Source organism: Ailuropoda melanoleuca, chromosome 4, assembly GCF_002007445.2.
Source record: "Ailuropoda melanoleuca isolate Jingjing chromosome 4, ASM200744v2, whole genome shotgun sequence".
Taxonomy (NCBI): domain Eukaryota; kingdom Metazoa; phylum Chordata; class Mammalia; order Carnivora; family Ursidae; genus Ailuropoda; species Ailuropoda melanoleuca.
In genome coordinates this window covers 101,106,365-101,122,494 of record NC_048221.1, presented here as the reverse complement: position 1 = coordinate 101,122,494, position 16,130 = coordinate 101,106,365, and positions in this window count along the sequence as shown.

The following is a 16,130-nucleotide window of genomic DNA, read 5'->3' as shown; positions in this document are numbered from 1 at the left end:
CAGGTCTCTGGAGTTGGCCAGGCTCAGATGCCAAGAGAGAAGACCTAAATGTGTGCTTTTTAAATGCAGGGTCAGCACTGATAGACTTGCACCCAACACAACCACGACACATTCATTCAGCGCTGCCATAGCCAGCAACTTGATTTTATTTGCACTGCTCTCCCATTCCTCATTTTGGACCATCTGCCTTGGCTGAAGGCCCAGCTGTTTGAAATGTTCTGTTTTCTCTAAAATGGTTTTCTGGATCACCCACAGAAAGATTTCCAGAATATTCCTGTTCCGTTCTTTCTCCCTTCCCCTTCTCTGCTTTAAAAACAAGCTATCATACCATTCCAATTTTATTGCTGCCCATAAATTCTGCTCTAGGAAGCCAGCTGAGGTGTGGGCCTTTGACTGTCTTGGGTGTGCTACTGCCCCCTGCTCTGACCAACAGACCTCCCATGGTGGGGTGAATCTGCTTACTAGAAGGGGCTGCACCAAGTGCTCCTGTGATTTATCTTTACCTTCTGGCATGAGGGATTGGCAGTTAAAATGCTTCGAGGTTCTGCTATTGGTACAGAATTCCCCATCATACCTGGACAGTGATGAACCACTAGCTACCCACAGCTTCAGTCACCAAAATTTCCCAATCATCTTTGTCTCCTTGGTACAAGCAGGTGTGTGTGTGTGTGTGTACTTGCACATGTGGGAGCAGGAGCTCCTCATATACTCTGCAGGATGTGGGAAGGAAGCTGGGGAAAAGAGTATGGAATATCATTTTTCAGCATCTGTCTCTCAAAACTGCTCTAGTTTTTTTTTTTTTTTAATTTGTTTCCATAGAAGCAAAAGGGGTGTGTGTGTGGGGGGGCGGGGAGACTGTAGTCAAATAGAACATTCCTACAGGAGAAGCAAAGAACTTGTGACTTTTTTGTCCCTTTTTCTTATGTCACTCCCCACTCAGTTTGAAATTTCCAGGTAATTTGCCCTTTTGAGATGCAGAGTGGGGATGAGGAGAGGCAGGCAGGGTGCTGTGCACCGGTAGTTATACACTGAGCTGGGAAGGATGCTAAAATTTCTACAAGACTCTGACCTTTGTGTATTCCATTTGAGTATCTCTATTCCTCTCCCACTCCAGTGCATTTTCTTGACTTCAAGACTTCATCTGTCATGAAATTAAAGAATGTGCATAGAATCTCCTTTTAGCAACCACTTGAACACAGCACCTTATAAAAGCTACTTTAAAAACTATAGCTTGATGTTATGCAAATCCATTTCCTGTAAAAAATGTTTCTAAATAAGCAAGTACACCTTCTAGCACAAATGATTCAAAAATGATTATTTAAGCAAAATGTAATATGTTTTACAATCTTTGAAATGGAAAAAGCAAAGCACTATAGGGGTTTAAGATACACAGGTGTACATATTTATAAAACTAGTGTTCATTTCACTGTGTATACATTTTACATTAAAAAATAATGGAAAACAAATATCAAACTCTAGGTAAAGATCTGCATGCTGAAGTAGTCAGGGGTGAAGTGTATTGATGGCTGCAACTGACTTTGAAATACTTCAACAATAGGATGGATAGATATGTGATACAGCAAATATAGTAAAATAGCTCATTGTAAAATTAAGGTAGTGGGTATATGGGCGATCACTGTACAATTTCTTCAACTTTTCTGTATGTCAATAAGCTTTCATAATAAAGTGCAGATGTGGTGTTAGGGCGGCACAACACTTAGAATTAGGAGATTTGGATCCAACTCCCAGTGTGGTATGAATGTGCCATAAAATGTGGTCGAGACCTTAACTTCGATGAACCTCAGTTTCCCCATCTACAAAATGAGAATCTCAGATGTGGTTTTTTTTGTGCCTAATAACCTATTATTTTATGAAACAAGCATGGATTGAATGGTCAGAAGCCTTCAATTCATAGGAATCTTGGGCTCTCATTTATTGAATTTATATTGTCCAAAGGAAACACTGAAAATCCTATTATCCAACATTTTACCAATTGGAAAGCTCTACTGTGCCTTTCTGATCATCTCATCTCTCCCAGTGCAAACTTCTCATCGGCTGCCAAGTGCAGATGCCAGAAACACGGTGGGTGGGAATAACCTCTCCAAAACTGGGGAGAGGAAAGATTGGTCTGGATAATTTGAGAGAAAACAATTAGACCGCTGGCCCATGGTACGCTACCTAAACTATTTTGATGTGATTGTGGCTCATTGCCCTTTCAGAGCCCACAGGCCTGGAGTCTAACATCCAGGCAGAGCAGGCAGCCCCCTACAGGGCGGTATTTGGGGGGGGCCGTCTGAAGGTGGTCTTCCTCCACACTCCCGTTTGTAACCCCCAAACCTCATCTTGTATTCCCAGGTCAAAATAGCTGTCATTATGAGTTAATAATATGAATGAAGGTTGGGTTTCTTATTAAAAATACAATTGCTCCTAGAGTGGGTAACACATTAAACTACAGTAGCCATTCATACCATATTATTAATGACTATCTCAGCCCATTTGAGCTGCTACAGCAGAACAACATAGACTGGGTGGCCTATAAACAACAGAAATTTATTTCCCACAATTCTGAAATCTGGGAAGTCCAAGATCAAGGCACTGGTGTATTCAATGTCTGGTGAGACCTGCTTCCTTGTTCATAGATGGTCATCTTTTCCCAGTTTCCTCACAGTATGGAAGTGATAAGGGAGCTCTCTGGGGTCTCTTTTAGAAGGGCACTAATCTCATTCCTGAGGGCTCCATCCTCATGACCTAGTCACCTCCCAAAGGCCCTACAGCTGAATACCATCACATTAGACATCACGATTTAACATATGAATTTTGGGGCCATACAAACATTCATGCATAGCAATAACCTTCAAATCCTTTCCAGATATTACTTAATAGTGGAAAGAGAGCAAGTGCTATTATGAGAGTTTTCTCATCTCCTGAAATACTCTTGGTAACCTCAGACCACAGCCAGAACTTGCCTTGCAGCCTGAAATGGAACCAATATACCAGGCATCCTTAATAAGCCCACCTGGAAGCTATTTAACTTATCTTTGATTTTATTCCCTTCTTCCTTAATTCATTCAACCACCTGAAGGTTATTAAGCATCTCTAACTTACAAGGAACTATGCTCGCTTCAGAGGATACAGTGGGGAACAAGACAAATAACGGCCTTTGCCATTGAGGAAATGACATTCTCAGATAGTGACCTGGAATTTACCTGGTTTTAGCACTGAAAGTCTCATGTCCTGGGAACCTCCTCAGTCCTGGGCAGATCAAGATGGTTGGTCACCCTACTCTTCTGTATAAACTATACTATGAGTTATAATGCAATTATGACTGAGGATTGCAAAGGTTCTCTGAGTGTCTATTCCTTAACCTGTGGAGTCCTAGAAAGCTCCTCTGAGGCCGTGGGCATGTGAGCTAAGATGTAAAGAATGAGACTGTGAGAGAATTCCAGGTAAAGAAAAGTCACCCTCAAAAGCTTGAGGTCAAAAGGAGTATGGCACGTTAAGAAACATAGGGTGACTTTATGCCTTGGTTTGTCCGGGCCTGCGCTGGTTATAGCCTGTTGCCCCGCCTAATTCTAAACAATGCCCCCTGTTCACTTTCACAAGTGTCTTGGTTTGGAAAATGACTGCAGGTTCACCCCAGAGAAATTGCAAGACGTCCACATGACCAGAACAAAGAGATTGAGGGGAGCAAATAGGGCTGCTGAGCTGGCAGAAAACCAATTGTTCAAAGTCTCAGGGGAGACCTGAAAGGTTTGGGACACAACTGTAAGAAATATGAGAACAGTGTGAAGAGTCATACACAGAGAAGTAGCAATGATCACGAGTGAATGTGAATTTTAAACTGAGCAAATGCAAGAGTGGATGCGAGAGATCCATTCGGCAGAGCTTCTGCTGTGATCCAGGCCCGAGACGACAGTGGCTTGGATGAAGGTGGAAGCATCAAAAAGGGAGCTAAGTAGATAATTCACAAAGATATTTAGAAGGACTAACTGACAGAATTCAGCCTGAAGGCCATAAGGTCCAGGCAGTGGGATGGTCAGGGCTGCTACGACTGGCCACTCAGGGTGGACAGGTGGGAAGACAGGTAAGGGGATTAGCTTCTGCAAAGAGAACACTAGACACAGAAGAGCCAGAAGGGTTTAAAGACCATATAAATGAATTACCAGTTGGTCTGAATGCACATACCAGTACAAAGTTCTGCCAACTGTTTCTATAAAGGGCCGATAGTAAAGACGAGGCTTTGTAGGCCATACACTATCTGTAGCAACTTGTCTTCTCCATCATTTTAATGAATAAGCAACCATAGACAATGTGTAAACATATGGGTGTGGCTGAATGCCAAGGAAACTTTATTTATGGACACTGAAATTTGAATTTCATGTAATTTTCACATGTCACAAAATATTTTTCTTTTGATTTTTTTTTCAACCCTTTTAAGACATAAAATCATTCTTCCTTGCAGGCTCTATAAAAACAGGCAGTGCCTAAATTTGGTTTTGGATTGTGGTTGACTAAACCCTGGCCCAATATCTGCATTTCCCTAACATGGAATATAGCATCGCTTCCCTCCTTTCTCCTTGTCTAGAACAAGGAAGACATTTACAGTCCCATCATGCCTAATCTCTAATTCATCTTTTTAAAAAGGCTTTGATTTTTTCTTAATGTTTTCTCTTTCTTCAATCTTTTTTGGGGGCCTTCCTTCTCTCTCTGCTTTCCCCACTAAAGGCTCCTTTTTTTATTGGGCAAATTTGTTTTCTCACTAATAAATTTTGCTTTCACTACCAGAAACATAACTGGGTTTGCATATTTAGTGAGGATGCTGAGATTTCTCCAGTTTTTGTTTATCACTTGCCTTTTCATACTCATAGACAGCCTCAGACCTTCCTAAATGAAGGACTGATGCCTACACAGCATGACCTATGCCTGGCAATTTATTAGCAATTAACAGCCGGTACAAATACACAAACCAAGATCCAGAGGCTGCCAGCTTCATGGGATGTAGGGACCATCTCACATTGTTAATGATACGCATAGCATTTTTTTATTATTATTGAGGAATAATTGACATACACTATTGTATTAGTTTCAGGTGTACAACCTCGTGATTCAATATTTATATATTATGGATGGTGGCCATGATAAGTCTAATTACCATCTGTCACTATACAAAGTCGTTCCTTGCAGGCAGCTGGGCCAGCCCCGCGCTGCCCCCGCCCACCAATGCGTCTGCAGCACGGATTTAATATCTCAGTGCCTGTCCAGTGGCATCTGAAACTCTGCACTAGTTGTAAATACCGTTTGTTTAAAGAGAAATACTGTGCTATATGCATGGTAACTTCTAAAACTCGACTAAGACACATCTTGATAAGGACAGTGACTGTCATTCCTGTTTGTTTCATCATAGAGCAGTTAGACCCAGGCTGGAAGTCCTCTCTCAATAAAGTGCACCTCACCAAAAATGTGTTTGTGCAGAACAGGCTTGTGCCCAGCAGCGCCCTCTACTCCTGTCTAGTGCATCTCTGTATGGAACTACACCTCCAATCAAGGCCAACATCTGCCCAAACGCGCAGATTACTAAATGAAAGAAAATTTGACTCGGCAAGAAGAACTGGAATAGTATCAATAGAACCTTTTTTTTTTTTCCTCCCAGAGCTAGACTAGGTGTAACTTATGACAACTTGGCCAAGATTTGAGAGGCAAGCAAAATCTTGATGCTATGAATGTAACAGGGAGTAGGAGGCAAAGGAGGGACATTCACAAGATGGTCAAGCCAGTTCTGATGCAGCCTGTCATAGGGTAGGGATTTCCCCGCCCTTTCTGTCTTTCATGTCAAAATAACAGTCACCCTTCCTCTAGAATACAATCTTTTATCTGGAAGGTAGCAGAAGCAGTGTGGGGCGTTGAGAGGGCATGTGGGCATAGCGATCATCATGCAGGACACTTCCCCCCCGCCTTTCCCACCACAGGCAACACCTGTGAGGATAACCAGCCACTGAGGTCCTATCCAACAATCTAGAACTTCTGGGATCTTGACTCTCCGAAAACTAGTGCTTTGATGTGAAGCCCTGTTTCCTCATAGACCCATCTCTGCATTTGGCTTCTTTGCAACATTGCAGGACCAATTGGAGAGTATTTAAATCCACAAGTCTCAATGGGATTAAAATGAGTCCTGGCAAAGACTGAGGCATGAAGATTTAAAAGACAGCAAGCGCACTTCCTGCCACACGAGTGTGTCTGGAGCGGTACTGGTGCCTGGGTGGGGATGCACGCCTCCTGGGCAGCGCATTGGGGCGGTTCTGCATTTGGTTCACCGCCGTTGTCACAGGTCAGCCTTGCCAGATAAAAGGGCTGCCCTTCTTTGGTGTGCCCTTCACTGGCCGGTGGAAATGGACCGCGTTCACAAACTGCTAATTCCAAAGCCTTCAGTGGATGGAGCCAGGGGAAGAAAAAAAAGTACAGTTTAAAGGCATGCTCTGAATTTGCTAATAGGCATGCATGGTCCTTTTGGAACCAAAATCGAATTTTTGATGAAGTACCTTGTGGCAAATTTGAAATATTAGCCCGGGGGCCCCAACAAGACATAATTCACTCCACTGGTGAGAACAAATCTCATTTCCACATCCACTCCTCTAAACTCATTACTGACCCGAGGGAAAAACGCTAGCCTGGAGCAAGTTTTAATAAAGACACTGGTGGAGTCGTTGCTATAGAACTAAATGCAATAATGAGCAACAAGCCACTTGGCGGCAATGGACACCTGGACCTGGAGAGACCCCAGAAGGCAGCTCTAAAGCAGCTGAAAACTCCATCCAGAGCAGAACACAACATCTCAAAAAGATTTCCTTACTTTAGGTGATAATTTGTCATAGAAGATTCACTCTGGCTTAAATGGTCTGATTGTCTGCTTGCCTTCAAATGAAAAATTGCTGAGAATAATTGATTTCAAATTAATTTTGATTTAAAATATAAAAAAAGAACCAGGCAGATGCAGTCGGGGAATTAAAAAATAATAATAACTTTGGGGACAGAAAGACCTAGATTCACATTTAAATCCAGGACAAATTTTATTCCCTCCTCTGGACTCAATCTCTGCCACTAGAAGTATGGGTTTAGCTAAACATTAAGTTATCTGTGGGAAGAATCCATGTCTTTACTTACTGTTTGCTGGTACATTCCTGCAGGCCTTGTCATACAACATGCTCAATAAACATACATTAAGCGATTGCACTTTCAATGATTGTTGCAGAAATTAAGAGAGCTCAGATTTCTATCACTTTTGGCACCTGGCTTGGCACAAGGTGGTTCCACAACAAATCCAGAACAAATTCACTGCTGCTGTGAGACCGCTGTGGAAAAGCCTCAAGAACAGCTTCTAATGAGAAACCCAACCAAACTGAAGAAGTCTGCCAGCCACTGTGGTGCTGGCAGGAAGAGGCCAGGTGCAGGGAGGTCTAGGCAGGGTAACACTGTAGAACACGGGAGGGAAAAGGGAGGCAGGACACCTTGCAAATGCAAGGGGGTATTTTAAAAGGACCAGAGCCAGTAATGACAATTAAGGAGCCAAGCTTGCTAATCAATCCTCAGCTTTAACAAGCAGAGTGGAAGGTCTCTCTGGTTGCCAGAGTATGTCTTTGTCTAGGCAGGTATAGTCAAATAGAAAATCAAAGCAGGTGCCTAGAGAATCCACTTTATCAGCTATTAGGAAAGAGGCACACAGTGCCTGGAGAGGCAACCTGTCTAACTTACCTCTTCTTCCATCTCACCACATCCTAACACATGCACTCTTTTTGGTCTGGCCAATCTGTCCCCAATGTTTTCTGTGACCATATGATGATTTCCCATTCTCTTGGGCCTGCTCTGCAAGCTCGTCTTTGCCAAGCAAATTTCTATAGAGAGAATCGATACAACTCTCCCATCATTATGAGGGGCTGGGGGAAGAGAAACAGAGGAGATGAGCACATTCTAGCACAATGGGACTATTCTGCATCTCCTCTCAATCTTTACCACACCTTTCATTTGTATCCATTATGTAAGCACTTTTCTCTTATTGTTTATAATGTATATATTTTGTTTCCTCAAACAAAACGTTTGTTCTCCAAAGCAGGAACCATGGACTGGTTATTCACCCATATGACCCAAAGAAGACCTATCAAATAAAGGGTGACAGGATGTCAGCAGGTACCTGCTTCACGTGGTATAGACAGGAGTAAATGGTCTTTCGCAATCCTCAGTAACTTTCTGCAAACATTTATAGTAACTATGATATGCAAGGTAATCTGAAGGAATATCAACAACATTGCACAAACATATGCGTAAGCAGGTAACAGTAAACACACACACACACACACACACACACACACACACACACACACCCCTTATGGGGGTATCTCCATTTAGCCAATCTCAGATACGGGATTTCTAAGCAGGCTCTGGTTCAAATTCTGGCTACAAGCAACTCTTGAGAGCCAGGGCTGCCCTCGCCAGCAAAGCATGGGAAGAGCCTAGAGCTCAGCACTAGGATCTTGGCTGAGCCACTGCGGCCACTAATGCTGATTCTCTGGGCTACGTGCCTCTCCAGTTGATAGCTCCAACCCATCGCCTTCTGCCCTGTCCTTCCTGCTCAGTGAGTCTTTCAGTTTGGCCCCTCAACTCGGCCAACTCCCACCAACAGGCACATCCTTGCAATACAAACCATCCACCCTCCTTTAACATCACACAACTTGAAGTCACCACATTAAAGTTTCTAACACGGCCTCCTCTTTCAAAAGGAAGAAAAGACAGAATCATTATTAGTGCTTTAATAAAAAACTGATTGTCCTTCCCTGAGAAAAGGGAGAGTGAAAGCAATCTCTCTGCTTTCTGACTGCTGGGATAGTAATGTTGGTGAGCCAGGGCACAGGGACAGCTGAGAGTCTGCTGTCACAAAGAGCAAAATGGAGAGTCCAGGGAGTTCTACTCATAACTGCAGAATTACCAATCGATCACTTCCCATTTCATAGTAACTGAAATACTTCCAACAGTGGACGCCAGATAAGCTATCCATACCAATAAGTAAACATTTCCAGGCATAGGAATTGGCAGAAAACAGAGGAAGTAACAAAAGAATGAAACCATATATACACATAAGAGGGAGGGAGACTTCCAGGGCAGATGGCTGCCCGCACTGAGCACATGGATAAGTGATTATCACAAAGCTGAAAGAAGCAAGTCTTGTGCATATGTTATAGCTAAAGTCGAAGCAGGGGTGCGGATGATAGAGCAGGACAGACAATTAGGGAATTAATTAATTAAGGCTCTGTTTATATTTCTATTGTCAGTGCTAAGTATTTGTTGGTTTGAAGTAAGCTCCCCTGTCTTCATTAGTGGCTGTCAGTGAATGATAACATACTTGGATTTCCACAAGTATTGGTTGTTTCCAAGGACTGTATTTACAGCATCAGTTTATATTTTCACATGATGACAGTAATAACCAAAGAACCCATACTCGATGGAGCTAAAAATGCTTTGTGTTTTGTTTCTCCCATCAAGAGGTATGTTACTATTACTATTACTATGTTACTACTCTTACTTCCTTTAGACTTTAGTCTCTGTCTCCTCTTTAGTGTATCAAGGTAGCAGTTTTCCTTCAACTTTGAAGGGAAAAAAATGATTGGGTTCTTTGGAAGAGGATGAGTTAGCAAAAGTTCCCTCCATGAAGCATTTATAGACCACTGAATCCAGTTTACAAATGATTCCACTCCTGTATCCCTTCTCTGCCCCCTCTCAGGCATTCTTAATGTAAGCAAGCATGTCTAGGACACCTGGTTTAGAAAACTGTAGACAGCTTTCAATGAGGAATTGGTGACAGGATTGACTTGCTCATGCCTGTGATCATTAATTTCTACCTTTCAAAAAAAGAGTGGCTGCTATTCTTTTCTGGTGATTTCTTACGGCTGAGCTCAGACTTAGAGCGAGACCCCAGCCTGTGTTCTAACTTCTGCAATCCTGTATGAGTCCTCAGGGGCTAGGTGATAGGGGCAGCACTTGGGGGAAGACACTGGAAGGAGCTAAATGAAGGTCTTTATCACCACTGGCTTAGGAATACACCTGGAGAGAGAAACGGGGTTTCTATAAAAGGAAAGAAAGAAGGATGCTAGATTCAGGAGTTTTTAATCACTGAGAGCAAGGATTTGTGTAAACGGGAGGGTAAAATGGAAGAGAGGAGACTACAGGAGACCAAAAAATGTAGTCATGACAAATTTGACATGATTTCACTCTGGGATGTTATTTTGGAGACATTTATGACTTTTTAACCAATAACTAAGGAGTATCTAATCAAACCTATTCTCCTTTAAAAGCTAGACCTGAAGAAATTGACTTTTTATTTCTTTTCAAGAAACTACTTTGTTGCCTTAAATGGAAAGTTCCCTGTGGTACATCTTATTTTAGAATCTCTAACTTTACTTCCCTTTTTCCTGTTTTTTAAAAATTAGAATCGTTGGCTTATTTGTGATTTTGTTATTTCTGGGCACATTTAGAGTGGCTGTTCGTGTCAGATGCTAAAGGTGGTGATTCCAAAGGCAAAGGAATGGAGTCACAGGTGCGTATAACCCTTAGTAGTGCAGAAAGATGCGCTTCTGAAAGAGAGGCAAGGGGGCGGGGGTGGAGGACAAAATCTGAGTGTAGAAATAGATACAATGACAAGAAGACTAGAGTTGCCATCTGCTGGAGGATGGCAAGAATGACATTTGACACTCACTATTTGCAAGAGCAAAGCTAAACTCATTAGTCAAAATAATACATCTCCACGTACTGTGTACTGCCAGTTAAAGGATAAAAAACTGGGAAGGGGTGTTATTATTTCAGCATGCAGCTTTTGGATAACACAGAAAATATATGGGGGAGGTAAAACAATGGCATCCTGTTTCCCTAACTTGCGCCCTGCATACTCTTCAAAGAGATGATGAAAACTGCTTTATACCCTTTCAAATGCCAGCGTGTTCCCTCAACATGTATTTCTCACTTTCACCACTGCGACTTTGAAACTGAAATTGATGATGGGGTTTCTTCTATAAGTATGCCTAGTCATTGCTCACAGATTTTCTTTTGGCTTATATAACATGGGCAAGTACATGAAGCTCACTGAGGCTTGATATAGAGAGCACTGGGCTCAGGGTCAGGAAAGCCAGGTGAATAATCTCAGTTTGCTTGCCAGCTCCTAATGTAACCATAAGCCAATCACTTTGTTACTCTGGGCCTCTGTATTTTAAGTTTGAAAATTATAAATGATATGGAGGAGGGGCTGCAGAGTTTAAATGATCTCTAAGGTCCATTTTAGCTCTCAAATTCTGTGACTCTATAAGCATTCCGAACTCATGTAGCACTTATAACATGAATATTCAAGCTAAATTCTCATCATTGGCTTCTACTGAATGCAGCAAAACAGTATCTAATGGCTTGATTAATCAGCCATAACCACCTTCTTTGCCAATGAAGGGAAAACATGTTTTCCCCCTTCTCATATTGTAGAGAAAGAGCCAGTTATTTAAACCTGATTTCTCTGATGTTGTTCCTATAGCAGCAACTGCCATACCAAAGTTCCCTGATGAGGAAAACAAAACAAAACAAAACAAAACAAAACAACAGCTTTAAGAATCACAGAGTTATAACAGCAAGCAACCTTGAAGATTAGAAGTGGAAACTAAGGTTAAGACACTCATCCACACTCAAATAACTTGTTTGGGGGCAGAAATGGACTAGATCATTTAATCGGCAAATTCCTCCCTACCTGAAACAAACCCATCTTTCCTAATGTAGGTCTAAACCCTGCGTACCTACAGCATCCAAGTCAGGGGTCCCTTCTTTTCTAATCAATTTTTGTCTAGCCCAGAGTGATACCTTCCTCCTCTGAAAACACTAATGTTTAATATCGGAACCCTCATTTTGCAATTAACACAGAGAGCCTATCATTCATTTATTCACTCAACAAATATTTAATAAACACCGTTTTGATTCCTTGTATTCCTTTAGGTGGAACCAAACAGTTAAGACACTTGTTCTCATGTAGGTTATATTTTAATGGGAGAGGAAGGGAAACATAAACTGAAAAGTGTCCAGTCATAGCAAGTGCCATGGCAGAACATTAAAACAGGGTGGCAAGAAGAAGATGGCTACTCCTAAAATGGAACAGATTGGCAAATGGGGGGGCACATCAAAAGTAGAAGTGAGGCTGGAAAAAAATCAACAGGAGGGATAGTGACGAAAGATGAGGTAAGGAAGGCAAGCAAAATTATTTGGGCTTCATGGTCATGCTGAGAAATGTGCTTTTCTTTCAAGGCTTCTGAGAAATTAAGCAAATAATTTAGTTCTCTTTTCAAGGAATCAGTCTTCCAGATCTCCAAAGGTTAACATCATACTTTTTTGTCCTTAAATTTCTCTCAACTCCTACACCGCCCAAATTTTTGTACATAGAAGACTTTTTAATAAATAGCTGCTGATTAGCTGACTGGGTAGTGCCTGACATCTTTAAGTGAGTCAAGATTTTAAGAAGGGGCTTCACCCCAGGGCAGTCATAGGTCATAATGACCACTGCCTTCAACCTAAAATCCACATGAAGACTGAGGGAATGAGCTCAGGGTGGAGGCAGCATGACCTCACACACAGCCTATGACTCTCAGCTGAGATGTGGGACAATGCCTCATGCCTAGCGGCAGCTCCTAAGAAACAAAAGGACCAAAGTGAATCTCCTAACTTTGGAGAGAGGTTCTCATGGTCTTTGTACTCAGGTGTCACACAGGTATAATGGAAACTTTGGAACAGGTGAATCTGTAACAATGCATGGCGTTCCTGCTCAAAAGAGTATCTTTGTGTAAAACAGCCTGAAGAATGGCCAGAATTAATTCAGAGAGGTTATTCTGTATTTCTCCCTTAGTGCAAGTTCCATTTTTACATGCTTTTCTTTTGACTGGACAGCAATCTTTAATTGCAGCTGTAAGAGAAGCAAGTATAATTAAGAAGTTGTTAAACATTATGAAAACTATAATGTTTCCAATGTTAGCTGAGAGTAACCTGACTTATTTTTCACCCTGTGTTCTAGAAAAGGCAAATTCCATGTAATTAGCAAAGAATTGGATGTGTGTATCATCTTCTTTCTTCTGCCTGGCTCCTTTTGGTCTAAAGAGGTACCCTAAGGAGCCTGCACCCTCCTGGAAACCCAGGTAGATGCCAGCACCTTTTTAATCTTACATGATATCTGGGGCGCTCAGTAATACACATGGATTTACTAATAGCAAAAAGGAAGGAAGAAAGAGAAAGATCCGGGGGGGAAACACAGGATAAGAGTATAGAGAGAAAGAGAAGAGGAGCCAGCAAGGTATGGAGAAAGTAAAGAGAGACGGTCAATGATGAGAACACCAACGCTATATGGAAGCAGAGATCAAAACCTCCCAAGCATCTAGAACAGTGCCTGGAACACAACAGATGCTTTAAGAGATAGCTGATAGACGGACAGGAGTTGGATGGGAGTGGGGAGGGACAGGACGGTGGAGGAAGGGAGAGAGGAGGAGGGAGGGACAGAAGGAAGAACGTGGGAAGAGAAAAGAGGAGTTGAATCTGAGAGATAGCAGGCAAGCAAGAAGGAAAGAGATCAGAGGAAAAGCTGGAAATGAAGAGGAAGAAAGAAAGGAGATTATTTTCAAATTTGGATCAGAATCACCCAGGGGAATCTGCCTCATGCAGATTCCCAGGTCTGTTCCCAGCCCTGTTAAATCAAAAGCTGCGCGTGGGCGTGGGTTGTAGCCTAGGAATCTAACAAAAGTCAAAACCAGAAGCTTTCCCCAGATGATGTTGCTGTGCAGTCAGATTTGAGAACCCGTGAGCTACATGCAAAGGAGAAGAAAGGAAAGATGGGACTAGTGGGCAGTAACAGGGCTGATGCCTGAACTGAGCCTGGAGGCGGCAGCTGTGGTGCTGCCCCAGGGCACCTATTTTTCTTCAAGAAGATGGCTCATCTTCAAGAATGAGGGCTCTTCCGTCAGAAGCCGTCCGCAATTTTGCCTGTTCCCAAACTACATGCCTTTCAGCGGTGTCAGGAATGGCAGGTGGCAGACTGTAGGGAACTACGTTGGAAGGCAGCGCTCTCCTTTGTCTGTGGCTCCCGCGCGCGGCAGGGAAATAGATTTGGCTCGCCCGCACTCCCTTGGATTGTGAGGCGGCCCAGGCTGGTTTTGGAGTTTGGCCCCCGATTGGCACCGAGTGGTAAGAGAATCTCTCCCACATGCTGAGGAACTAGCAAAAGTGACTCGGTTTTGGAAAACCGACAAGGCGGCGCTGGCACCCATCTAGCCTGACACGCGTTTCCCATCGCCATGGCAACACAGGCAGCTCCGGGCGCAGCCGGGGGAAGCGCGTGTGCGCCTGGGCCAGGCGGGCGCGTGGGGCCACCCGAGCTGCGGGAGCCTGGGGGCGGCAGCCAGCCTTGCCGGGAGCGCAGCCGCCCAGGCAAGGGAACAGTTGCCTCTCGGGATTAAGTCTCCGTGGGCCCAAATTGTGTGTTACTATGACAATGGTAAATAGGTTCACTGGCTTTCAGGGAAGCGGCGACGTGCTGAGTGTGAGCTGCAGAAGGCACAATCTCTCTCCAGTTTCAGAACACACGTACCCATTCATGGGTCTGCTTTTACACCGCATAAAATGAGGGGCTTAGGGAAGCCACTGCATTGCTTAGTTTTTGTCACTGAGCATTTTACTGACAATGACCTATACTGAGTTTCATTAAGTGGCTCTAAAAAAAAAAAAAAAAAAAAAAAAAAAAAAAAAAAAAAACCNAAAAAGCCTGGTGGTAGAAAGAAGAGAATTAAGCATGCTTATCAGACGGTAATTAATTTGGTCTCTAGAAAGAAAGAAAAAAAAATAAATGAGCTAAGTGTTCTGATGAAGTAGTTCTGTGAAATTCTGCACATACCAAGACTGTCTTGAACATCATCTTAAAAAAAATACAACCATATATAAAATCATGTTTTGTTCTGTTGTTGCTTCCTGAGCAAGAGGAATATCCACTGTTCTCTGAAGCTTATTACACCTTTTAAAAAATAAAAAAACAGGGGCGTCTGGGTGGCACAGCGGTTAAGCGTCTGCCTTCGGCTCAGGGCGGGATCCCGGCGTTGCGGGATCGAGCCCCACATCAGGCTCCTCCACTATAAGCCTGCTTCTTCCTCTCCCACTCCCCCTGCTTGTGTTCCCTCTCTCACTGGCTGTCTCTATCTCTGTCGAATAAATAAATAAAATCTTTTAAAAAAAATAAAAGACAGAGCACCTTAAGAAAGGCTATAGCTTTTCCTAGAGTATAGATTACATACCATGCCAGAGACAGCCTCGAGAAACATGTTAGCAGAAATAAAGTATCGATTAAATATAGTCACAGTAAACACTGAACTTACATTAATATTTCCCACCACTGGTGATTTAGCATTTTATTATCCATCAGAACCTGTGAGTATACATGCATTCATAAAAACTAAACCTTGCCACAATTAACAAAATTTAGAATATATAGCCTTTTTTATATATTAGAAAAGACATATTTTTACAGCCCACTCTTCTATGCTTTAAAAAAGATATACTCCAGGGCACCTGGGTGGCACAGTGGTTAAGTGTCTGCCTTCGGCTCAGGGTGTGATCCCAGCGTTCTGGGATGGAGCCCCACATCAGGCTCCTCCGCTATGAGCCTGCTTCTTCCTCTCCCACTCCCCCTGCTTGTGTTCCCTCTCTCACAGGCTGTCTCTGTCAAATAAATAAATAAAATCTTTAAAAAAAAATAAAATAAATAAAAAAGATATACTCCACAATTATTCTTCACTGTAGTTGTGTACATTTTATGAATTCATTATATGTCACAAATTATTTTAAAATATGCCATTCAATAAAGAAATGACATACATAAGACAAATCACTGATTGGTTCTAACACACTTCTGTCATATGAATTCTATGTGTACTTTCCCCAGCATCTGTACTTTGTCCAGTGAATACTCCCCTGGGAGAATGTCTGTTCCCACCAGTCAGTCTTGGTCCAGGACCTCATCACCTCCAGTCCTGCCTGAAAAACCATGATGATATGTTTTCCATAGTGCCATCTTTTCCCAACCCCTATGT